Source organism: Tamandua tetradactyla, chromosome 4 (assembly GCF_023851605.1).
Source record: "Tamandua tetradactyla isolate mTamTet1 chromosome 4, mTamTet1.pri, whole genome shotgun sequence".
In the NCBI taxonomy this organism is placed as follows: domain Eukaryota; kingdom Metazoa; phylum Chordata; class Mammalia; order Pilosa; family Myrmecophagidae; genus Tamandua; species Tamandua tetradactyla.
Genome location: NC_135330.1, coordinates 109,284,777 through 109,311,881, shown reverse-complemented (window position 1 = coordinate 109,311,881; position 27,105 = coordinate 109,284,777). Strand labels below are relative to the sequence as shown.

Here is a 27,105-nt window from a genome sequence, read left to right as displayed (position 1 = left end):
CCCATTCCTTTTCTGGTATATTGCATTCTAGCAGCTAGCAAACTAGAACACCCTGTATTTCATGTACCTTCTTACTAAAGTTGCATTGTTTTGGATTCATGTATTTCCAATTTACATAAGTGTTTCTGTGTGAAGGATTGCACTCTATTTCTTTCTTTTCCCACTTAGTATGGGTTTTAAGATAAACTCACATGTGAAAAATGTATCTTTGTGTACATTTGGTTCACCTTACCCATGCATTCCCCCAGGTATAGACATCTACAGAAGGACTACAGCAGCTTATCATTAATATGACACAGAGTGCATGCCCATACATGTTCTTTAATGAACTGATGTGAAATTTTCTCTGAGATAGACCCAGAACATAGCATCTGGGTTTTAGATAGGGTGATTTTACACCCCAGCTTACCCTAGACATCCCCACTAGTTGTTAATAACACCTCCTATAGATATTGAATTAAATAGCCTCCTAGGCAAAAAGCGTATCTACCAAATTGGACTAAGTACAGCCAGTTGGCTCTTCAGCAATAATTCTCAATCTTGGCTACACATTGAAATCCCTTGGGAAGCCTTAAAAAAATACTGCTGCCTGGGTTCCATAACCAGAGATGCTAGTTTTGTTCTGAGTAGGATCCAGGGTCAGGATTTTAAAAGCATCCAAGTATCCTAACGTGCATCTAAAGTTAAGAACCTCTGCTTCACCAATTGGTCTCTGCAATCTATTCCACCAAGAAGGTTTATAACACCCACATCCCCACCAACACTTGGCATTATCCAGCGGAAAGCACTTTGTAAAATGTAATTCTCTAAACAAGCATAAGATTTTTTACCACAACTTATCAGAAGTGGCCATACCAAGGTTTCAATGATTCACTCTAATTTAAGATGCTGCTTGCCAGTGAGATTTTTCTCATTAACAATGATTCTGTTATATAAGCAAGTGGTAGGTGAGAGCAACAAAGTAAAAAGCGTTTAAAATGCTTTGAACTTTTGTTCGAAATTAAATGTAGAGCTGTTTGGTTAAATATGATGCTTCCTCTTGAAACCTGTCCCACTCCGAGGTGCCACAGCTTGGCTCAGCCGTATCCAACCTTGGGTAGGAACAGAGCGTGGGATGTCTTTTCCTGGTCCTTCTTGCTAACCAGTTGACTTAAGGGGTAAAGGCAATGAGAAGAAGTTAAGTTGAAATAAGAGAGGAGTAAAAAAAAAAAGAAAGAGCAAAGTAATATTGAGTAAAACATAATACCTTACAAGGAATTACTTGATCTAGATATCAAACTTTTCCGAATTAAAGCAGCCCTTTTCAAAGAAAATGTAAACAGCTTTAGATGGCATTCTTTCAAAAATTAATTATAAAACTGCCTTCTAAGATGGAACACACTGAACCAAATTTAATCTCCTCTGTAAATGATCCATTTTCATCATAATGGCCATCAGTGAAATCTGTTTACTGTGCAGAGGCAACCATAGCATGCCAACCTCTTTGCCTTTTCATGTGATGTTCTTGGACTGTTGTGACTGGGAATCCTAACCCCTCCTCAAATCTACTCCTCCCATACTCTTAGAATACCAGCTATCACTTCTCACTGCTCCCGCTAAGTCTGCCTCAGTAGTCCCTGACGCGAACCCCTTTTCCTTCCCCCACCCTATGTGGCAGTCTCCATTTTGCTTTCTTAGAATGATGTCTATACTATTCAGAAAGAGGCTCTGCGCCAGCAGCTGAGTAATTCCTCAATAAGTAGAGAAATGGCACAATAGATCTTGTGGCTACTCGGAGACTCCAGTTCTGTTACTGGTTGTTGCTCAGCTGTGGTCCCAAATGATGGGAATTCACATTAACTGGGTTCTGGATAGAAAAAGCTTTCTTTAACATCTTTGGTACACATCTGATGATAGGTATGGAAGAAAATACTCTCTCTTTGATGATTTATGATGTTCATTTAGTGCTAGGAAATCTTTTTTCAAGAAAAAAAAAATAAGTTTACGTGGTTGTTCCTTCTTCCCTGAAAGGCCTTTCCCTCTTTTTCTCTCGGGCAAAATCCTACTTGTGCTTTGAGACGCAACTCAAAGTGTTCTCTTCTCTGGGGTATCTTTCCTGACCCTCTTCTGGAAAAATTCTCTCTTCTTCCTTCCACATTTCCAAAGAGTTTAAGTTTCTAAATAGTCTGTGAACTACTTGGGAGAAGGAACCTCATCTCATTCATTCTTTGGACAGCCAGGACCTATTTATCACAGGGTCTGACATTCAGTGCCTAAAATGTTTGTGAATAAATGTATATATTTTAGAATATTCCATTCCATTGTGTGGCAATCTCAAGGTGTGAGGAAGATGTATAAATAGCTAAGGATGGTGACCAAGCAAAAACAGATGAGAAAGAAGCAGACAAGAGAGTCAGGGAAGGAAGAGGGGGGGAAGGAGAAGCATGGAAGAGTATGTAAATGGTGGGAAGAATATGTCCAGAAAAGAATGAGACTTGGTATATTGTAGAGTATTGGATTACCCACTCTTACCAATTTCCCCTTGGTTTAAGACATAGATTTGTTTAGCCCAATTCCTTTCTTACCTCTGTCCTGTGAAATAAGTAGCTAGTGTAATAGTTGTTCATGATCTTTAATTTTTCCTTAGCCTTAAAAGTTAAAGCGTCAAGGTTACTTCATCTTCTGTTTCCCTGACTCAGAACTTCAGGTCTCTTAGCCCACTGCCTCTGTGTTCTTATCAGAATTACTGAACAGAAGCATTTCTGTCAACAGAACACTTCAGATGGGGTAAGAGGAAGCAGTTGTTGAAGGGCTCATGACTTATCTTTGATCAGAAGAAAAATTCTGTTGTCATCATCAGAGAAAATGTCTCATACGCTTTGGGCTGCCATTCTGTTCTTTACTGGAAGAAAGAACAGAAAAGGCAAGGATGGAGAGAGGATGAAAAAGAATGTATTGCATATGATCTATAAAATCAAAACGCAAACAGCAAGGTCACCACAGATAGTGATCTAGGATTTAAAGGAAGAAAATACCAAACTTCTGAATTCTGTGGTTTCAAAACTGACTGGTTTTGCAATTCTAATCTTGCAATTCATTTGCTTCACCCCAGAGACAAGATTGAATGTCAGCTATTTTCCTGACCTGTAAATAATAGGTGCCACTTGCTTAGAAACAAAACATAGTTAGAGCATAACAACAAAATAAATCAATATGATTGCTATGAAGCTGAAAAATAACAAGGAAAGTCCTGAATCTTGCAGGAGAGAAGATCTTCAATTCCATGCCTTTTATGAAAAAAGATTTTAAAAAAATATTTATATTGATAAGTCTTCACATTCATACAGTCCATACATGGTGTACAGTCAATGGCTCAAAATATCATTACGTAGTTGTACATTCATCACCATGATCATTTTTAGAACATCTGCATCACTCCAGAAAAAGTGGTGAATAAATAAAAAGATAAATAAGAAAAAAGAAAAAACTCATACGCCCAATACCTCTTACCCCTCCCTCTCATTGACCTCTAGTATTTCAATCAACCCAATTTATTTGACCTCTTATCCTTCTTATTATTTATTTGTTTTTTATCCATTTTTTTTACTCATCTGTCCATACTCTAGATAAAAGGAGCATTAGACACAAGGTTTTCACTATCACACAGTCACAGTGTAAAAGTTATATCATTATACAGTCACCTTCAAGAATCAAGGCTACTAGAACACAGCTCAACAGTTTCAGGTACTTCCCTCTAGCCACTCTATTACACCATATACTAAAAAGGGACATCTCTATAATGCATAAGAATAACCTCCAGGATAACCTCTCAACTCCATTTGAAATCTCTCAGCTACTGAAACTTTATTTTGTCTCATTTCTCTCTTTCCCCTTTTGGTCAAGAAGGCTTTCTCAATCCCATGAGGCCAGGTCCCAGTGAATCCCAGGAGTTCTGTCCCATGTTGCCAGGGAGATTTACTTCCCTGGGAGTCATGTCCCACATAGGCGGGGGAGAACAGTGAGTTCACCTGCTGAGTTGGATTAGAGAAAGAGACCACAACTGAGCAACAAAAGAGGTTCTCTGGGGTAACTCTTAGGCATAATTTTAAGTAAGTTTAGCCTATCCTTTGTAGGAATAAGTTTCATAGGGATAAATGCCAAGATCGAGAGCTCAATCTATGATTTGTTGTCCCCACTGCTTGGGAGAATATCAGAAATTCTCTGTATGGGGAAGATGAATATTTCCTCCAAAAAAAGATTTTTGACATGAAAATTGATAAATTATATTTTAGCAACACTAGGGCTGAACCAAAAAAATAGTCCAAAAGATTAAAAGAAAAAAGACCATATTGTTTAATTACTTGCTTAATCTCAATGAATAGCTGGGATTCAGTGGTATCACCTTGTAGATTAATGATGATGGGGATAAAGATGTGCAGTTAGGTGCAGCAAGGCTGAGTTCTTGTCAATGGAACATGGTTAGAATTCATGCCAGTTTGGGGCCTGACCCTTAAATGTCTCCCATGCATACTGTCCCATGCCCTTTCTTCATTCCTCTGATGGGAATGGAGATGCCCATGGTGACTTGAGAGCTACTTATTAAATACGCTGGAGGCTCTGTTGGCCTGAACAGACTACAGCCATAGACCCACCTGGAACCTACATCTGGGCCTGTTACATGAGCTAGGACTGAAACTCTAGCTCTTGAAGCCACCACATTTTGGAGTTATATTTGTTACAGCAGCCTCTCTTTCTCATATAATATATACCACTTTTATTGCATTTTAATTTTTTTCTAAAATTAATAAAATTAATTTGGAAAAATATTATAAGCACAGATAACCAAAAAATTTAGAAGAAACAAAAATATCCCGTGATTACTCAACCTAATGAGACCCATTGTTAATATTTCCATCTTTTTCCTATTTCTTGTTAAACAAGTCAGGGATCTCCCTTTACTTACTGTTTTATAAGGTGCTTTTTTTCCATTTAAAAAAAGCTGAACGTATTTCCTTCTGTGTCATTAACTATTATACTACCTCATTTTTTAATGATGTATTACAAAAGGCACACATGTCATTGAAAAAATCCCAGTTAAATGAATAACAGTATTTCTGTTCCTAAACTAATGAACCTAGAACAGCTCTATGCAACAATTGTTTTCAGAATGCTTAGATTGTGGACTAACAGCATGGGTGATCATTTGGAAAACTTTAATTGGTTCCGGTACATAATCGTCATACCATTGTATTATGGTAGAAGTTAAACTCTTAATGACGACAACAACAAAACTCTCTCAAATACTTAAAAAAATTAGGCAGGTCCAGACTAGCTTGGCAGCTCTGTTTTATCTGACAGTCAGAATAAAAAAGAATCCTAGAGAGAGCAATATGTTTTAGACAAGGAAAGTAGAAGCTGCAGGCGTCCCTTTTGCTCACATTCCATTGGATAGAGCTTGGTTGCCTGGTCAAATCTCGCTTCAACAGCATGTGGGAAATGACATCCAAAGGGGAATGGTTTTGCATTCACTCCAAATTCCAGGATATGGAAGAAGGAAAGAATACATTTGGGGACCAAATGGCAATCTGCAACATCCTTCAAAGTTCATAGACCACAATATATAAGAATAACAGCTCTACCTCAGTGGCACTCTAATACTTGGCCCTATCTTGGCTATTCAGTGGTTATCTGACATAAGGCTGTTACTTAACCCCAGTTTGCAAAATGGAGACACTAAAGGTCTCCATTGTTGTCATGAGAATTAAGTGATTGTAATTTATATAATGTGCTTATAAGGTATTAACCGTAATTACCTCTATGTCAAGAGCCAACAGAAGATGCATGGTATGGGGCCAGAAAAGAAATAAGAACATAATACACCAAGGAAGCAAACCCTAAAAGATGCTAAGTATGGTTTAGCAGTTGAGAGCGCTACTCTGGAGCCAGACTACCCAGATTTGAATCCTGGTTCTGCCATTTACTAGCCACCTGGCTGGTTAGAGAACCCCTCTGAGCTGTAAGTGGACCTGTGCGTGGAGATTATAGCCAGTATCTCCGTAATAGGGTTGTGCATGTCAATATGGAAAACACGTAGAACCATGCCTGGCACATAGCAAGCAGTATAAATATTAGCTTCTCTCTATCTTAAAGGGGTGCTGCCTGAAAAAATTAACCAGTAATTTTACAAAAATCATAGATTGGCCTAAGTTTTGGCAAATAACTTACATATGCAAACACACTGACACCCACTAAATATTACCCATCTCTTTTTTTCACCATTTCAGTTACTATTTCCAGTACTAAGGTCTCTCTGCTTTCCAAAAATCAATGTATGGTATTCTTTGTATAGGAGGTAGGGAATATACTCCTTCTTCAAATCGGAAAGGAATTGCATTGGTGCCCAGTTTCGTTTCCTTTTGGAGAGTCATACATGTTTTCATACATCTTTACGGGTTCCATAAAACAGGCTCCTGTAATTAATTTGCCCAAAAAATGTTCCTGTTGATTCTGAGACTTTGGGATTGGAAACTCTTCTCAGAATCCAGAGTTGAATTAGGCCATGTCTCTTTTAACCGTTATTTATAATCAATGTATTTGCTCAAAATCTTGAATAATGATATATTACACCAAACCCTTTAGTACAATTGTTGTGTTAAGCTACAAAATATTTTATTTAAATCGATAGCAATTTATAACCAGAAAACGAAAGATGGTAAGAACACCTTCCTGGCAAAATTCTTTCAACCTCTTCATGCTTTCTGATAAAGGTGATACGTTTGTGAGCCATTCTCACTTTTATGGAGGATTGCTTTTCTAGAAAAAATACCAGAAGTCAAAATTATGTAAGCCAAAAATTATCTTTCCACAGACTTAAAACATTAGGCCATTAAATTTCTAATCAAATAATGTCCAACTTATTAAAATGTACCTAAAGACTATATTTAGTTGAATTATATACCCTATATGTGCTATAAAATGTAGAATGTCATATACCGTATACATACTTCTGCATTTCTGCCTATTTCAACTCATAAATAGAAGGTGAAAGAATACCTTTATAGAATTCAGAACGGCTCTTTCTTTTCTTTTCTAACTTTTTATTTTGAAACAATTTTAGACTTAAGAAAAATCTGCAAAAATAGTACATGGCATTTTTATCCCCTTCCCCAGTTCCTCTAATATCAGCATCTTACATAACCATAGTACACTGGTTAATTAACTAATCTATAGATCTTATTTGAATTTCAATAGTTGTTCCCCTAAGGTCTTTTTCTTATCCAGACTTCGTCCAGGACCTGCACTGCCTTCAGTTGTCATGTCTCCTAGTTTCTTCAAATTGGGGTAGCTACTCCGTTTTTCTAAAAGATTATAGGCCAGGTATTTGACAGAATGTCACTTGATTTGGATTTTCTGTTTTTTTCTCATGATTATATTGAGGTTATACATTGTTGGAGAGACCACAGGAGTTTGCATTTCTCAGCACTTTGCACTAGAAAATGAATGGTGTCTATATCTTATTATGGTGATTTTTACTTGAATCAGTTGGTTACGGTGACATTTGCCATATATCTTCATAATAAAGTTACTATTTTTCCTTCTGTAGGTAAGAATACCTCAAGGGGAGAAGGTGGTCTACAATATACAAATATCCTGTTTCTCATCACACTTTCACTCCGTAATTTTAGCATCCACTGATGATGCTCACCTGCAAAAATTATTACTGTGGTGTTTGCCGAACAGTGATTTTCTATTTCTATGTATGTTTTTTCAAATTATTATTATTATTATTATTAGAATTCTACTATAAAGAGGAGCTGTCCCTTCTCTCCCATTTATAATGTATTCAATTATTTACTTACATCAATATGTACTCATGGATACTTAGTTTGCTTTATGGGTTCTAATCTCTTACTATGATGATTTATTTTGTTGCTGAAATTGTTCCAGGTTTGATCACTGGAAGCTCCAGAATGGCTTTCGTTGTCTGTAAGCGAGACCCCCCGGGGAAGTTCTCAAGGGTTTTTGAAAAAAAAAAAATGCTTAAGGAATGTGTTTTGTCATTCTCTTGCAGTAAAATTTCCTGTAGCAAGCACAGATATTACAGATGAAGGTTTTGGATTCTGTTCAAAGTTGCCTGGGGGACAAGCATTCAATTTTGTGGTTATTGCCGTAAGTCCAGGAAGTATTAACATGAGTTAATATTCTTTGGATTTCCTCCGTTCAAACATACAAAATAGTTTTCATCCCTTCTAGGAAAACAAATTCCCCCATAGATCATGAATGTTCGATCACACACTACTTCTCCCCTCCAATGGGTTTTAGGAGAAGGGGCATTGCCAGGCGGATGGCTTAGAGACTAAATACGAATTGATACGTGTTTTACTACTGGGTGGTTTACTGACTCTTAAAAGACATCCAGCCATGGCCTTCTTCCCTCTTCCTTTCTGTGCCTGCCCTTGAGGCTCGCTTCTGGGGCAGCCCAGCTGGGCTCCCTTTCATGACCATTATTTTCTACTTTAGGTAACTACAGACTCAGACATTCTATTTTGAAGCAGAAATGAATAAAAAGCCTTGTTTGGAGCCTCCCAGACTAAGCCACATTCCAGAAGACAGCTTTTATTGGGGAAGCCTGCTTTGGGGACTGTTGGGTGCTTATCCCATTGTGCCACCTATTTCTCATCCCACCACCATCACATGCTGGCTACAGCTCCTCACCAGGATGGACCTCCCCTGTGGTCAGACACCTGTGCCAGTCTGAACAGAGAGGAGGAACTCCCGGTGTGATCTGTGGACCAGCCACATCAGAATTCTCTGCCAGAAATGCAGATTTCTGGACCTCCCCAAGTGTGCTAACTGAGAATCTGCATTTTTAAAACCCAGTTGCCTTCTGCACTGGTTTAAATCTGTTATGTACCTCAGAATAGACAATGCTCTTTTAACCCATTCTTGTGGGGGCAGACCTATTGTTGGTGAGACTTTCTGATTAGGCTATTTGAATTGAGATGTGACCCATCCCATTCAAGGTGGATATTAATCCTTTATTGGAGTCCTTTGGGAAGAGGATAAAAGACAGTCAAAGCCCAGAGAGTTGAGAGAGAAATGGTCCGGGAGAAACAAGCAAGGACCCACAGGAGTAGAGAGAGAAAACCCCTGAAATCAGAAGCTAAGCCCAGAAGAGAATGACCAGCAGACGTTGCCATATACCTTCTCAGATGGCAGCAGCCTTTCCTCAGGGAAGATATCATCTTTTTGATGCCTTAATTTTGTCATTTTCATGGCCTGAGAACTGTAACTTAATAAATCCCCCTTGTTAGAAGTTAACCCGTTTCTGATCTACTGCATTCTGCAGTTTTAGCAAATCAAAACACCTCCTGTGTGCATTAACTTTGAGAATCACAGTTCTGTTGATGGGGCTTACATTTAAATGGACTTCTCCTTTGGAATGGGTGCTCCAGTAAAGGCTGCTAGTTCCTCTGCTTCTCTTCTTTCAGGCTCATCTGTCCCAGGATATTACACATTCTTTATGTAGTTTCCCAATTTATGGTGCTCCCGACCACCAGTGGAAGTTTATGTAAAGGGCTGGCGCTTTCATCAGGACCTTCTCCTCTATAGTATCTCATCTAGCCTTGCTTTAATGCCTGCTCTTTCTAGGATGGGGGCCTCACGCTGAGCCCCACTTTTTCTGCCTAAGTTGCTGAAGCTTATAAACAGATCTCCCAGACTCCTCCTCAACAGGTCCTCTTGCCCCAAAATATTCCACCAATTTTTAAATTTCTCCCTAAGCAGAGACAAACCCATATCTCAATATTCCATGGCACCATTCTAGATCTGGGGCTGGACCTCTTTTTACTTAGTGCACCAGGACTCCCCAGTTTGCTTGCCCTCAAGTAAACCTCCTCGCCCATTCCCTGGCCCCAAACTACCCTGTCTTTGCTTTAACCTTTTTCCTGTCAGCTCCATTTTGCTGAAATCCCAGCATGCCTGGAGTTTTTGTCCACCCTTTTCCTTCTCCCAACATATAACACAGGAAAAAGACCAAACCCTGACTTGTGGGGAGCACACTGAACTCTCTTACTTTCTATCAAGTTTGTTTAGAGCAGGAACCCAAGCTGTATCCATTTTTTTATATCCCCACAGTACTTAGCATTCTGCCTTGAAATTGACCCTACTAAACTTAAGAAGAAAATCCAGTTCTAGGTAAGATGGAATGAGCACATGCCACCCAGTCTCACCCACTACATGCAGCTATAGGACCTGACTAGAATGTTGTCGTAGGAATCTGAGGACTATGGAAAGTGATTGAAGAATATAGAATTTGAAATGGCACTGAACCAGTGGTGAGCTTATTCCCTTTTTCTTCCTCTCCAGTTTTCCCCAACTAGGACTCAAGATGGTCCCAAATCTGGAAGTGGGCATTGATGCCGACAGAGAGAGCCCCAAGAAAGGTTCTGTGGTCTAGGTTCATGAACTTGTCTGGGGTCTCCTGGAAGTGACAGAAGTGGAGGGCCCACAGTGCATGGTGTATAGTTGATACTAAATAATGCTGATGATAATAATAATAATAATGACAACAGTAATATCTAACATTTAATTAAGCTCTTTCTAATTGCCAAGCAACTTTTCTAAGCACTTGGTTTATCCTCATAAATTTGCTATGAGGTGGTAGATACTATGAGGCAAACTTTTTCTGTAAGGGATGAGATAATAAATATTTTCAGCTCTGTGGCCGGTATAGTTCCAGTCATAACCACTCAATTTTGTCGTGGTGGTGCAAAAGCAGCCACAGACAATATGTAAGCAAATGCATGTGGGCTACAGTCCCAAAAGTTTGCAAAAAACAAGTAGCAGGATGGAGGTGGCCCAAAGGCCATAGTTCGCCCACCCCGAAGTATTTGAAGATGGTGAAATTGAAATCCAAGGAGATTAAGTAATTTAGCAAGATCACACAATTGCTAAATGGAAGAGCCAGGCCTCAAACCTAGCTCTTGATCTGACTCTTAATCACTATACTACATGGATGTTTTTGAGTGAATTAATTAAATAATAACACAAAGAAGGACCCAAGTGATACCTTTCATGTGAAATTTTTCAGAGCCCATAGGCTGACTCCAAATGCCAGAATGTGCCAAGAAAAAGATAAAATTACAATCTTTAATATGATCATATTAGTTTATTCTGGCTGTTTAACAAATGACCCCAAGCTTAGTGGCTTAAAATGACACACATTTATTATCTTATGTTCTGGAGGTCAGAGGTCCAAAGTCAATCTCACTGGTCTAAAATTGAGGCACTGGCAGAGCTGTGTTCCTTCTGGAGGCTAGCTGAATATCAGTTTCCTAGCCTTTCCAGCTTTTAGAGGTTGACTGCCTTCCTTGGCTACATTTCTCTATCTTTAAAGTCAGCAGCTCTTATCTCCACATCTCACTTTTCTCCCTGACTTCCCGTAGGACCTTTGTGATGACATAGGTTCACTCAGATAACTCAAGATCTGTGATGGTTTGAAGCTGTTATGGACCCCAGAAAAGATCATGTTCTTGAAGCAAATCTATTCCTGTGGGTGTAGACCTATAATAGGTAGCATTTTTTTCTTTTCTATTTTTGGCCTGGGCAGGCACCAGGAATCGAACCTGAGTCTCCAGCATGGCAGGTGAGAACTCTGCCTGCTGAGCCACTGTGGCCCGCCCTAGTGGGTAGGATTTTGAGTAAGTTATTTCAGTTGAGGCCCACCCCAAGTAGGTCTTGACCTTCTTATTGGAGTCCTTTATAAGAGAGAAAAGGCAGAGGAACTGAGAGAGATGGCCACACAGAGAAAAAGAAAGAAACCACAAAGAGAAGGAAGCCACTGAAGCCAGAAGCTGGAATCAATGAAACTGAGAAGAGAAGGAAGAGACCAGCAGACGTCGCCATGTGCACTGAGGACTGTCAACAGCTCGTCTTCAGAAAGAAAGCATTGACTTGATGATGACTTAATACGGACATTTTCACAGCCTCAAAACTATAAGCTTGTAATTTAATATATTCCCATTTTAAAAACCAATCCATTTCTGGTGTATTGCCTTTTGGCAACTTAGCAAACTAAAACAAGATCCTTAACTTAATCACATCTGCAAAATCCCTTTTGCCTTGTGAGGTCACATATTCACAGGTTCTGGGAATTAGGACATGGCCATCTTTGGGGACCATTATTTAGTTCATCACCAAGAACTGCAGGATAAATCACATCAACCAGCCAGGCTTTCTCCTCTAATGCTGCTTTGTTATACCTCTTGTGATTTTAGTCGCACAACTGAGACCCTGCCCTCTTGCTGGTATGCAAAAGTGTGCACAGCACAAGCCATGGTTAGAGAAAAAAAATCATTAAAACACTTTGGGGCTGCAGATAAGCCACAGATGAAAAGGTGGTGCACCTTTAATTTGCTTCCAGCTCTTCTCTCTTTCAAATAAATGAAACCTTACACCCTTTTTTAACGTAAAAAAAATTGCTCAAGTTTTCATTTTCCCAGCAAAAGCTTCTGCCCTGACATTTTCAAAGCTGATATACAAAGATGTCCATATCAGTTTGGGTTATCTGGGAATCAGATGCAAAGACAGAATTAAGCTTGCAAATATTTATTGGGGATAGGATAAAGGGGTGAGGGAGGAAGAGGGGGTGGGGAGAACCTTCAGATCATCAGTGGGTCTGACACCAGTGAGAGGAGAGGGGGAAGGAGGGAGGATGGAGTAGCAGGAGCCTTAGAGTCCAGCACAGCTGTGGGAAAGTCTCTGCTAGGTCAACAGAGAGCTCCAGAGAAAAGTTTGCCCTTTAGAAGAGTACCCAGGCTCTCCTCTCCCTGGCCTCAGTGTGATTGCTGTGGCGGGTCAAAGGTGCAGCAAGCTGGAGCTGCCTGCTAACTGCTTTTTCCAAGGCAGGTTCTCCCTTGGAGGGAGAGTGAGCAGTGCACCCTCATAACCGCCATGATATGTCACAACCTTAGTGGGTCTGATAATGGTGAAAGGAAATTTCCAAACTTTAACACAAAACAGGCCAACTGTGAGGTGGATCATTTTAGTTTATGTTGTGGATTTTGTTCCATTAAATGCTTGAATTCCTTTTTTCATTTGATGAGCCTGTTCTTCTACAGCCTTCTTTGTGAGTTTCTTTGCAAGTAAATGTATGTCCTTCCTAAATGGTTTTGCCTCTGAATTTTCCTCTGCACATGTTATGGTGACAGTGAGGGAGTAGCCAGAGAAGAAAGTAAGAGGAAGCTATACAGATGTTGCAATAGAATAAGAGTTTTTTCACTTGGCCCAATGTACTTATTTGAGCTGGGCTTGTTATAGCACTACCCCACTACGTCACCCAGACACCATGAGGACAACATGTTCCCTAAAGATCTGTGAGCTGAACAGTGTTCTTTCCTTTATCCCAGGACCCCTGGGGCAGCAAATACACAGGGGTTCCCTGTGCATATGTATTTGAGCCCCCAGTTTATTCTAAAGAGGATCTGAGGACAGAATGAGATCATCAGAACATGAATAATATGTGAATTAAAAATTGTCTGCAAATGTAAAGTTTTATTGAGAATCCATTTAAAATAGTGCCCTTAGAAAATGGCAGCTTGGTAAAGGAGGTGGGACAGAAATATAGCTTGAGGAAACAGGAGAAATGGTCGCTCCCACTTTCTGTATAAGTCTTTCCCATTCTTCTTATAACCTCTCTGTACTTTGTAGACTGGACTGGAGTTGTAGGTGCTCAACACACATTCATCTGCTTGAGTTCTGTAGGACAGCTCCTCTTTTAAAATGCTCATCTTAAAGTGATGAAAAGACTTCAGAGGAAATAGTGAACACACATGAAACATCAGAACAAATCGGGAAACAAACAGGAAAGAGATCAAAGGGTGGGGTCTTTTCTGGTGATTTTCCCATGAACTAACATTGCAGACCTGTCCTCTTCTCCATAATCAAGGCTCTTGGAGTAACTTTGGAGAAGGAGGCAAGCCTGAGGCAGATTGAAGAGCAGCGATGGGGAAGGTGAAAAGTGATAGACTAGCACAGGAATACAAAGTAATTGGGAAAAGGGGGAGGGGGGTGGTTAAGTTCACAGGTAAACTTGGCCAGATGATGGTGTCCAGATGTTTGGTCAAGCAAGTACTGGTTTGATACTGGTTCGGTACTGTGAGGATACTTCATGGATTTAACTCATCAGTCAGCTGATTGTATTTATGGCTGATTATAACTGTAATCAACAAAAGAGATTGCCTTCAGCAATGAGAGAAGTCTCATTTTCTCAGTTGAAGGCCTTAAAGGGAGAACTGATGATTTCTTTCAGCAGACAGAAGAGAGAATTTCCATCTGTTCTTCAGTCAGCCATCTTCTCATGGGGAATTCATCCACAGCCTTCATTGGAGTTCCCAACTTGCAGCCTGTGTACTACAGGATTCAGACTTGCCAATCCTCACTGTCACATGAGCCAATTTCTATTTTAAAATCCCATAAAATTATATGCATATCCTGCTGGTTCTGTTTCCCTAGAGAACCCTGACTAATACAGGGGGTAATAAAGAATATAGAAAAGAAGGGGACAAAGAAATTGCTGACTTGACAATTTTGCCTGAGCACAAAATTCACGACCACTTCCTTTCTTCTCTTGAAATACCCCTTTCATTTGAATGCTGGCTCACCTGAGGTAGCATTACCATAGGCACTTAATCTTTATCAGAGAAATAGGGAAAAAATGAAAAGAATGCAATACAATGACAGTCAGGGTCCAATTAGGAAAATAAAGAATTTTAAATAGAGGAAATTTAAGGCAATAAACTCCTTAACATGTGATGAAGGAGGCTGGGAATCTAATCAAGGAACAGTGGATAAACCAGAGATTAGCAACAAAGGAAGCTGCTACCACCCCAAGATGAAGGAACAAAGAGAGGAGAGCATGTTCCCAGAGCCTGGGGTTGGGAGTTCCCAGTGGAAACCAGGATGATCCTGAGTCTGTCCTGTGGGAGCTGGAGAGATATAACCACAGATGGAGATACTGCCAAGGCAGAGAGAGAGGGGAGAGATATCCTTGCTCCTCCCTTCCTCCTGTTCTTTCCCATCTCCCATCACCACCACACATTGGCCAAACCAGCCAGAAACCAGCTGAAAAGAAAGCCTGGAAAATACAGACTTCAAGGGTCAGTCTCTGCCATAGAGAGTGGGGAAGAGAAAGAGCAGTATGGGTCTGAGGACACACAGGTTTGGGACACACACAGGCATTGTTCCAGTCTCTCTCAAGAGCCATCTAAATAGTTTGTAAGGAAAGGGACTGTCCTGTAGACAGACAAGGACATCAAAGGCTGGAAGTTTCTTTCTCATGTAACATAGCTGCATTTTCAATGAATTGGCCTCAAATGGCATATGTAACCTGTGAGAGAAACTTTACTATTAGCCTTCTCTCTGTATGAACTGGTTATTTTTACAAAGCTTTTTGGAAAGCCACTTGTTCAGGACTGAGGAATCACTCTTCCAAAGGAACAATATTACGCAAGGGTTCATTTGCTAAATAAACAGCCATAGGCCCTTTTAAACCTTAACTAGAATAACCATGTTTCCCATAGCATGGGGTCTTTCCAAGAAGTTTTGTGCCTCTTCACGATTCAAAACAACCTAGGATATTCAAAATATTAGCAGTCTCAAGGATAGTGGGACAAATTATTCAAAAGTTCTAGAAAATTCAAAAGTTTAAGATCCTTGTACCAATATTACGTGTTTCTCTAACTTCTGAGTAGAACATTGTACATTGCGGTTCAACTCAAAACACCTAGACAGGTCTCTGTTTCATAGGAAACTCCATGCAATTGCTTCATCATGAATATTGTTTCCTCTGGAACCGAAAATCTGGGCAGGTAAAGGAACACTTACATTGAAGAAAGCAGCTGTCTTCATGTACGCATGAGAAAACAGTTAAAACTAATAAGAGTTGCATGAGGAGCTTTGCCTTACGTGACAAAGAAATACACCATCATTACGAGACTGCTCAAAAACAAGGTGAGAGGACAGGCAATACCAGTCCCCTCATCAGGTTGCAGCTAGGGGCACTGTCATGAGATTCCCTGCTGTGTCATCAGCCTTAGGTCACCGTTCCTGGGAGTTTTCATCTGGATTTCATGCTCCTCCTCTTCCCCTGGGACTGGATTCAACTGTGGACATACAAGCTTTTCTTACCCATGGGAAACTGAATTCCTTCCCTGCTTTCTTTCTCAGATTCCTTATCTAGTTTGTTTCTTGTTTTGTCTAACCTTTAGTTATGGCATCATATGCTTGATTCATAGCTCTGACTCCCTCTTCTCCCCTCTCCATTCCCAGCCCCGAAGTGGACCCTGACCCCTCTCACCCTATCCTGCTGTCCCCATAACAAGATGTCTTATATCTGCTCAAGTGCCAATAGCTCTTAAAGTCAAAGATGGCAATGGGGGTGCTCTCATGAGATAAAGCCAGCCACTAAGTAGTGGCTGCTCAAAATCCAGTTTTGGAAAGTATTCTGAGGTTAAGCTGCAATGCATACCATGACTGGTTAGCAAGATCTCCCATGGATAAGAGACTTTTAGTAACGATGATACCAGTGAGAACTTCTGATGTTTGAAGGCTAGCTGTGTGTCAAGCCCTCAATTCCTGCCAGTCGCATGCATTCTTATTTAATCCTGATGATGGAGAAAGTGAGGCTGCAAGTAGTTAAGCAACTATCCAAGATCATGGAGTGAGTAAGGGTAAGGTGCAGACTTGAGCCCAGGTCTTTTTCATCAGGAACCTGGTTCTTAGGTCAAACACTTCTAAATATTTTGAATAAGATACTCAAGGACACCTGTCCCTGTACGTTGGGTTGGAAGAAGCTATAGACGTCATCATTCATTAGAACTACCATCATCAGGAAACCACATGCTTGACATTTGAGATCTACTGTTCAGCCCTATAAGGAAAACAGAACCAAACTGGGTGAAAGGTCTTTAGTATATATGCTGGAACTGGAAAAATGTACAGCTGTAAGACTCAACCAATGTGATAGGATGTTTTTCATAAAGGAGTTCAATGGAAGGTCATGGTAAGAAAGACCAAGAGGGTGGAGTGCAAAGGAGGTGGTAGCTGACATGCTTGTTTAAATGCGGTATTGAGGGAAAAGTACATATTTTATTTTCTCAGTCACTGTCCAATATATCGGACACACTAAGGCACTGAAACTTGGAGCCTCCCCATATCAGGTAGAATATTCCTAGGAGAGAAATGCTGCAAAGAAGCCTCAACTCACAGCTAACTTTTCATTCTTCAGTGATTCCTTCAGTCCTATGTAAACTTGTAATTCATCATGTAATGACATCCACACAAGGGGATATTGAGAGGGCCCAGAACAGAAAAAAAGAGGTGTAAAATTCAGGTTTCACACCACTGGACAAGCTGTGTGCTCTGGTCAGGACTCTTAGCCTGGTGAAAACTGGTATTTCCAAAGGGCACATATATTTTGAATTCAGGTGCTAGCTACTACCTTTCTTTGTTTTTTAATTAAAAAAATCTTTTTTAAACATAACGCACAAACATGAACATTCTTACCATATGATCATTCCATTCTTGATATATAATTGAATACTCACAGTATAATCACCATGATCATTTCTTAGAACATTTGCATCAATTCAGAAAAAGAAACAAAAAGAAAAAAAAAACCTCATACACACCATACCCCTTACCCCTCCCTCTCATTGACTGCTAATATTTCCATCTACCTAATACATTTTAGCCTTTGTTTCCCTTATTTTTTTCTATACCCCTTACTACTCCTTTTCATTGATCACTAGCATTTCAATCTACTAAATTTATTTTAACATTTGTTCCCCCTATTATTTATTTTTAATCTGTATGTTTTACTTGACTGTCGATAAGGTAGATAAAAGGAGCCTCAGACACAAGGTTTTCACAATCACACAGTCACATTGAGAAAACTATATTATTTTACAATCATCTTCAAGAAACATGGCTACTGGAACACAGCTCTATATTTTCAGGCACTTCCCTCTAGCCTCTCCAATATACCTTAACTAAAAAGGTGATATATAACACATAAGAAAAACCTCCAGGATAACCTCTTGACTCTGTTTGAAATCTCTCAGTCATTGACACTTTGTCTCATTTCTCTCTTTCCCCTTTTGTCAAGAAGGTTTTCTCAATCCCTTGATGCTGAGTCCCATCTCATTCTAGGATTTCTGTTCCACATTGCCAGGAAGGTTTACACCCCTGAGAGTTATGTCCCATGTAGAGAGGGGGAGGCCATTGGTTTGCTTGTTGTACTGGCTGAGAGAGAGAGGCCACATCTGAGCAACAAAAGAGGTTCATTTGGGGGTAACTCTTAGCCTAATTTAAGTAAGCTTTAGCTACTACCTTTCTTGGAGACTCAATATTTTAGTTCATGGATAAAACAGCTTCCTTTCTTTGCCTTTGCATCCCTTCACCAGGCCAGATTTTGTCTATTCTTCAAATTCTTAGACCTTTCTTTGGGGGTGGAATCAGCTAGAGATATGGTTTGTTTATGTTGTTACTTTGACTACTTTTTAACAGCCCCAGGAAAGCCTCAAAAATCCTATTGATGTCACTGAAAAATACATGCAATAGTTACCAGAAGGTAAAAAGGAAATGCTGGTAGATTTCTAAAAGAATTGCAGAGGAATGGAAAGAAATTTTTGAATGATGGCTTATCTATTCAAGTTTACGAACTCCCAGAGAGAAAGTCTTTCCTAGCTGCAAAATTATGCTTCAATGTCTAAAAGACTCCTACACAGTAGGTAGACAAGAAAATAATTCCGCAAATAATTACAGAGCTTCTACTATGCTGAAGGCTCAAGGCTTGATTTAAGGAATACAAAAAGTCAACTATTGGCTTTTAGGAGTTCCTCACAGTGAGCACTTGTGCTGCATGAGTGAATGAATGAATCCCTGTCATACCCAGGTCCTATTTGAGTCTTTTAGGACATTTACCACATCGCTTCATTCAAGGCAATAGATTTTATTTTGATTGATTCACTCTCTTCTCCCATGATATCCAGACAAGTGCTACTTACCGTACTCTATAGATATTAACTTCCTTAAACTACTGAATTACAACCACATTTCATAATTCAAAAGACCCAAGGACAAGGCACTGAAATGTTTAAAAACAGGGACAGATGGCTCAGCATATTTATTTGATAAGAAGGAGTTACTCAAGCCCCCTCACAAAGAAGATGCCTCACTCACCTTGCTGGTCCTTTCTTCGTCTTATCACCAGAAGAATATGGAAGAGACTGCACTTGGGATCACCCCGATTCCATCCCACTGTGCTACAGTCCAAGTCCTACACATACATACACGCACGCACACACACATACACAAAGTCCTAGCAATCAAACACCTCTAGATTGTGGGAGGAACAATGTTTGGTTCTTCAGGGAGAACTTTTACCCAGTACACACTTATACCTGATGGTGGAGGCCCATCAGGTTTCCCCTGGGCTGGTTTAGTTTTAACCTACAAAAGTTCTGCTTGGCCAGCCTATTACACTTATTTACCCTTGTCCTTAGTTCATTTTGCTGGATTCTAAGTCTCTGGCCACGGCTGAAACAGCTCTTGCCACCGATGTTTCCTGCACGCTGCATTCAGAAGGAACTCCGACACTCTTTGCAATGTCATTGTCTTCCTGAAGGGAATAGATTATTCGTTCAACAAATACTTTTAACATGCTCAATGTGTATCTTGGTTGGAGATAAAACAGTTAATACGAAAGACCAAGTCGTAGCAGAAAGGGGAGTTGGATAACATAAATATAATGTGTAGTAAAGCTACAAACAAATATATGAGAAATAAGAAAAAACAAATATAAAAATAAGATAATGAAGGCAGAAGAGGCTGTCTTAGAAAGGGTTAAGAGGGAATGTTTTCCTCACAATGGGATATTTGAGCAGTGAGAGAATAAGCCATCAAGCTATTTAGTGTAAAAAGTGTTCCAGGCAGAGAATAGCAAATGCAAAGATCCTGAGGCAAGAGCAGGATCTTAGCTGGTCTAGGAGCAACCAGGATACCAATGTAACCAGAGGGGAGTAATTGAGTGAAAGATTTGTAGGAGATAAGGCCAAAGAGATCAAGAAAGGCCAATTACTTTTACTCTGACTGAGATGGGAACCCAATGGGGGATTCAGAACAGAAGAAAGACATAACCTGACTTAGGTTTTAGAAGCATCACTCTGGCTGCTCTGCTGAGCATAGATTGGGATAGGGGGTTGAGGGTGGCTAGCAAGGGTAAGAGCAGGGAAAGTAATGAGAAGATAACCCAGAAAGGAGATAGTGGTGATTTGGACAAGGGTGATGTCAGTTGAGGTGGTGCAAAGTCATCAGATTCTGGATTTGTTTTGTAGGTGGAACCAATGCTGATGAACTGGATGTGGAGTGTGAGGGGAAGAAAGACTCAAGGAGGACTCCACTGTCACCCAAGCAACTGAAAGATGGAGAAAGCTCAAGTTTCAAGGTGGAAATCAGAAGCCAAATTTTGTAGACATTAAGTGTGAAATGTCTATTAGCCACTTACAGGGATGTATTAAATAGGAGAATCAAGAAAATAGCCTGCTGGAAATGACTAAACTTTTTCAAGGAGGAGGAGGAGGTGCTGCTTTCAAATGCTACTGAAAGAGGAAGATCAAAACTGAGAATTGGCTTGCAGATCTGGCAATTTGTGGATAATCAATGGCCTTTACAAGTACTGTTCTGGGGCCAGAGACAAATTGCAGTGGAATTAGGAAAGAATGGGAAGAGAGTGAAGTTGAAACAGTAAGTAGAGACAACTCTGCCAAAGTTTTGCTGAAAATGGGAGCAGATAAATGCAGTGACAGTTGGAGGAGAGTATAGACATTTTGGAAGGATTCTTCAAAGGTGGAAGATACCATAACTTCCTTGCATCTTGTCTTGCTAATGAGAATGACCCAAGAGAGAGGAGAAAATTGATGATGCATGGAAGAAGGAAGGGGAGATTTCTGGAGCAATATCCCAGAGTAGGGTTAAGGAAATGGAGTCTGAATGCAGGTGGTATGTTGCCCTGAGATAGGCATTCCAGAAAGGCTCTTATCTTCCCACTTAAGAATAAATAGAAGTCTCTCACTGACATTCTTTGATCCTCTTCCTTCTCCTACCCATAGCCAAGTGGTTTTTTCCTCTCTGCTAGCAACAATTCAGACCTGTAATCTACTTCGTCTCCATTTTCTTTCTGCTGACCTTGTCGATTTTCTTTGATTTGAACAAGTTTCTCTCTATCACAATTCCCTTCCTTCACTAGTGCAGCCACTCAATAAACATTTCATATGCCAGGCATTGAGCTGGTTGCTACGGATACAGGGATGAGTAAGACTCGGTTCCCACCTTTGAAATTCTCACCACCTAGCTGGGAAAGAAAAGCAAGAAAACAATAATTATGATAGACTGTGATGTGTATCAAAATAGAGCTTTGAGCACAGTGTAATGAGCAGACTATGGAGATTCAGAGGAAGCAGCTGCGAATTCTCTCATCACAGGAGAGTCAAGCATGACCTCACAGAGCGGTGACAGTCCTGGAATTGGGGAAGGTAGGGATAAGTATTGGACCTCGGTTGATGAGGAGATGTGTTGATTGTTCTCTTCAGTTTATGACCCCTTTCCTTAATTGTTTTCCCCCTTTATTCCCACTTTTGAATCCCATTTCCCTCTTCCTCAAAAGCATCCACCCTGTGTTTGCTCTTGTCCTTGAATATGTATATATCCTCTTAAAATTTTGGAGTGTTATTCTATATGTTCATGTGTTTGTAGTTATGAAAATAGTATTATGTTGTGGATCTATTTCTGAATTGTACCTTTTTCACTCAGCTATGTTTTTACACTGTCATCAATGCTGTATCTCAGTTCACTGCTTCTAATTGTTGCATAGCATTTGTCATCCCTATGAACAATAAACTTAGATTCGCCAATAAAAAAAGTTCACTCTGCCTTGACACTAAAATCCAAGAGGAAATATTAAAAGAACCCTAAAAATAGGCTTAGAAACATACTAGAAAGGCAAAAATCCAATTACTGAAAAGTCATTTCCCAGTAATGCTCTGAATAGTAAAACTGCCTAATTTTTTAAAAAGTCACCCTCACCATTGCTAATTAGCTTGGGATGAGCCAGACAGCTCTTGAGTTTGTTTATTAAATAAAAAAACAACAATTCTGAGTTCTGGGTATTTAGGAAAGTTTTGATTGGTTCCCTCTGCCCCCCCCCCACCCCCCGCCAGCCTGAGCTATTCATTCATTCACTCATCCAACATGTATTGCTACCTAGTATGTGTTACACATGGTGCTGGAAAAATAAAGATAAAGGATTCAGGCTCTGTTATCAAGAAGAAACGCAATTACTGTAGCTTGAAAAGTGCCTTGGTAGAGGTGAGTGCAAAATCCTAAATGAAAACACTGGGAAGGCACACAGATCAGTCTATAGGCACATTACCCAGTTTTCCTAAATGAGATGAGGCCAGATTTTAAAAACAATTAGAAGAAAGTAACCAAACTATTATCTAGGGAAGAATGTTCCAGGAAAAAAATTCAAAGCCAGTGAGAACAGAGATTTCATGAAATATTCCATGGTCTGAAAATGGTTCAGTAGGACAAGAACATAAATTTAGGAGGCTCTAAATAGCACGGGAGGAGAAGATCAAGGAGTTTGGTAAGGGTGGGTCTCAAAGGGCCATACTTGCCCTATCCCCAGGAAGGAATCTGGATTTTAACCTGAAGTCATTTGGTGATATCTCCTAAGGTAATAGCATCTATTCAACAGGTATTTGAGCAAATACTACATACCAGACACCCTTCCGCTTTGGGGAACAAGACAGACACAGAGACTCCCTCATGGAGCTCACTATCCAGCAAGCAAACAACACCCTCACCCTTCATTAAAATGCAGAAAATGGTAGGAAAGAGACAAGCAAGTTCCATGAGGGTATAATGGAGTTCAGGATATTTGGGAATCTCCTGGCATGGATATGAACAATGTCTAGGGACAGGGCTGGAAGTTTAGCTGGCAGACATGAGACAGATTTACAGGCTCCAAAGATAACAGAGGTGAGAAATAACCAGGACCCAAAAGAAGGCATAAATACTTGGTCCAGGAAAACTCTGAACCTATAAGTCAGGTCCTCTACTAAGGTTTGTTTCAGAATCTACCATAGATCTTTTCAAAGAATTGTAAACTCCAGGAAGGAGAAGGGGTGGTTTGAAAAAGATGCTACAGATATGCAATAAATTTCTGCCATAGGCAAAAAATTACTAAAGTTGATACTACTTGAATAAAGTGTAAGCTAAAACAAATTTGAACTTTTCAAACAATCAATATGTACAAGAATTGGGGGTCAATTAATTTAACAATGAGTTTTCCATGGGATAAAATATTGTACAGGGTGGTGCAATGGTGACTCAGGGGCAGAATTCTCGCCTGCCATGCCAGAGACCAGGGTTTGATTCTCAGTGCCAGCCCGTGTGAAAAAAAAAAAAAAATATATATATATATATATATATAGTACAGCCATTAATTATTGAGCTATTTACAAACATTTAATCTATAAAAAGAAAAATAGTATTTTGTAATAGTATTTTGTTACAAATACTGTTACAAAAAAGCAGGATATAAAATTTTACATAAAGTGAAATCCCAAGTCTATAAATACCATATTTTCTATCTCATTTCATAGACTCCAAGGCATGTTGATTACAAAACTAAGAATAAATATTGCCAATTAAATTATGACACAATGCAAAGTTCCTCCTGGATCTCCCAAGATGTCCATTTTCCACCTGTCTGATCAAAAATGCTATAAAAGTAAAGGCTTTGACGTCCAGATACTCACATCTCTCATTGCCACAACTAGGGGAATCTCAAACATGGTTCCTAACCTTGGTAAGGCATTGAAATGCCAGTCAGGAAATCCATCTTTGGGGGATAGGGAAGTTATTGGAATTCGGAAGTCACGTAGGCTAACCACTCTACCAAAATCAGCACACTCCTCTTAACTCCCATAGATGGTGGAGCTGAGGCAGTGGATATACTTCCTGCTTCAATCAGGACTGACAAAGGAGATCTAGTTTTTTGGGTTGGGCCAGTATGGGGAACTGGGGATACAAAAATGAAGCAGTATAATTAAATGAAGTGTAAGACCCAAATAAAGTATGAGACTCAACCAGTGGTAGAGTGCCACTGCATATTAGCAAAGCCAAGGGTGAAACAAACAACGTACCCAGGTATCAAAATTTAAGGAGGCATTTACTTTTGGTCCTGTGCAAGTGTGGGATTGATTGCCCCTTAATTAAAGAAAAAAATAGCTTCAGTAAGACGTAATTCACATACCATAAAGTTCATCCCTCTAATGTGCAAAATTCAGTGGTTTTTAATATATTCATACAGTTGTGCATCCATCACCACTGTCTAATTCTAGAGCATTTTAATTACTCCAAAAAGAAACACCATAGCTTTACCAGTCAATCCCCTTTCCCCCTCCCCCAACTCCTGGCGACCACTAATCTGTTTCCTGTTTCTATGGATTTGCTTAATCCTGGGTGTTTATATAAATGGAATCATGTGCTATGCATCTTTCACTTAGTGTGATGTTTACAAAAGTTTGTCTATGTTGTATCATTGATCAGGACTTCATCCCTTTTTATGGCCAAATGATATTCCATTGTACAAATATACCTTTGTTTATCTGTTCATCAGTTGATGGACAAATGGATTATTTCCACTCTTGGCAACTGTGAACACTGCTGCTATGAACATTTAGGTACAAGTTTTTGTATGAACATATGTTTTCAATTCTCTTGGATATATACCTACAAATGAAATTGTTGGGTGATACAGTAACGTTATGTTTAAATCCTTGAGGAAATGTCAGATGGTTTTTGTTATGGAGTTACAGGAGTTCTTTATGTATCCTGGATATGATACCCTTATCAGATATTTGATTGACAATTATTTCCTCCCATTCTTATCACTTACTTGACAATGTCGTTTGATGCGCAAAAGTTCAAAATTTTTATAGAGTCCAATTTATCTGTTTTTTCTTTTGCTGCTGATGTTTTTGTGTCATGTGTAAGAAGGTTTTGCCTTACTCAAAGTTACAAAAGTGTTCCCCTATATTTTCATCTAAGAGTTGTATAACCTTAGATCTTATATTTAGGTCTATGATCTAAATAGGTATGATGTGAGGAAGAGGTCCGACTTTATTATTTTGCATGTGGATATCCAGTCTGAGCTCCATTTGTTTTGTTAAAAAGACTTTTTCTTTTGAATTGCTTTGGCACCCTTGTCAAAAATCAGTTGTCTATAAATCTGAGGGCTTTTTTTTTTTTTGGTCTCTCAATTTTATCCCATTGTTCCATATGCCCATCGTTATGCCAACACCAAACAGTCTTGATTAGTGTAGCTTAGTGTAAAGTTTCAAAATTGGGAATGTGAATCCTCTAATTTTTTCTTTTTCAAGGTTGTTTTGACTATTTTGCGTTCCTTCCATTTCCATATATATTTTAGGGTCAGCTTATCAATTTCTTCCTAGAAGCCCCCTGGATTTTGATAGGGATTGTATTGAATTTGTAGGTCGATTTGGTTAGTAGTGCCATCATAAAAATATTGTTTTCCATTCCATGAACAAGGAATGTCTTTACATTTATTTAAGTCTTCTTTAACTTCTTACTACAATGCTTTGTAGTTTTCGATGCACACATCTTATACATCTTTTTTAAATTTATTCCAAAGTATTTCATTCTTTTTGCTGTTATTTTAAATGGAATTGGGTTTTTAAATTTCATTTTTGGAATATTTGTTTCTACTACATGGAAATACAGAACGAATTTGTATATTGATCTTGAATGCTCCAACTTTGCTGAAGTCATTTATTACTTCTGATTGCTTTTAGTTACTTCCTTAGGATTTTCTATATACAAATCATATAGCAATCAAGCTTCTCAAGTAGAGATAGTTTTGCCTTTTACTTCTCACTTTCCAGTTTTGATGGCTTCTCTCTCTTTGTTTTGCCTATGTGCCCTGGCTAGAACCTCTAGTATAATGTTGAATGGAAGTAGCAAGAAAAGATATCCTTGTCTTGTTTTTTATCTTAGGTGGAAAACATCCAGTCTTTCACCACTAAGTATGATGTTAGCCTCCTTAAATGGTATGCCCTGAACACCTTGCTTGCTTAACTCTAGTCCCAACCCTGTGCATTTATCAGGACTCTTTGGTTATAAATGACAGCAACCTAAATCAAACAAGCCTATGCAAGAAGAAACTTCTCTCTGATCAACTTTCTTCACCGGACATGAAACATGGCTTCCAGCAGTTCCTCTGCTTCACTTATGGCAACTTTGTCTCCAGAAAGAGAGTGACTCTTCTGTTTTTAAAACAGTTTTTAAAGTCCTGGGAAGGAGTCTGATTGGCTTGAGGTCTATCAACTGTGGCTGAAGGCAGGCTCAAAGACCCTAGCTACGGGGGGTGGGGGTGGGGGGGGGGGTGGTATCAGTGCTATTTGCAGAGAAAGGGAATTATGAGTTGAACTGGCTTACCACTGTACTTGCTGTCTGCTACTTGATAGAGGTGAGACACGGTGTGTTCTACCTTTCAGAAGCCTTTTAAATCAGATAAAATATGTGTGCAAGTCAACTTGATTCCTAAGTAAACTAAGAACATTATTTAGCCTCTGGTTTCTTTATTAATCCATAGGTTTGTTATGCAGATTAATGAAATAATACATACAAAGTGCCCATAGGGCCCCTGGCACATAGTAACAGAATAGTTATTTTTCTTTCCAAACTAGCTGTCTTCGCCATCTTCTGCCCTCTCTGTTAATTTGCAAGAGTGCCAGGCTGGGGGTGGGCTTGTTAGGTAGCAGCCTCCTTTCCCCTGCTCTCTTCAAGGACCTTTCTGCCACCTTCCTCTGCCCTCACCCACTCAACATCACCCCAACCATTGCCTTGGAATCTAAAGAAATGAGGAAGATAAAGTATCTCCATCTCAATTAGGTAGGATGCATGTAACTCAGTTCCTCATAGAAGGTGAGCTTCAAATTGTACACATTCCACCAGATTGGATCCAGGCATACTTAGGTT

General features: G+C 39.5%; 1 long non-coding RNA gene across 2 annotated transcripts in view; it reads right to left on the bottom strand.

Annotated features, from left to right (window-relative positions):
- Positions 1–27,105, bottom strand: part of LOC143679265 (uncharacterized) — an 85,984-nt gene that overhangs the window by 53,791 nt on the left and 5,088 nt on the right. For both annotated transcript variants that reach the window (XR_013173619.1, XR_013173618.1), the window contains exon 2: positions 2,565–2,881. This is a non-coding gene — a long non-coding RNA (uncharacterized LOC143679265). The remainder of the gene's footprint in view (positions 1–2,564; positions 2,882–27,105) is intronic.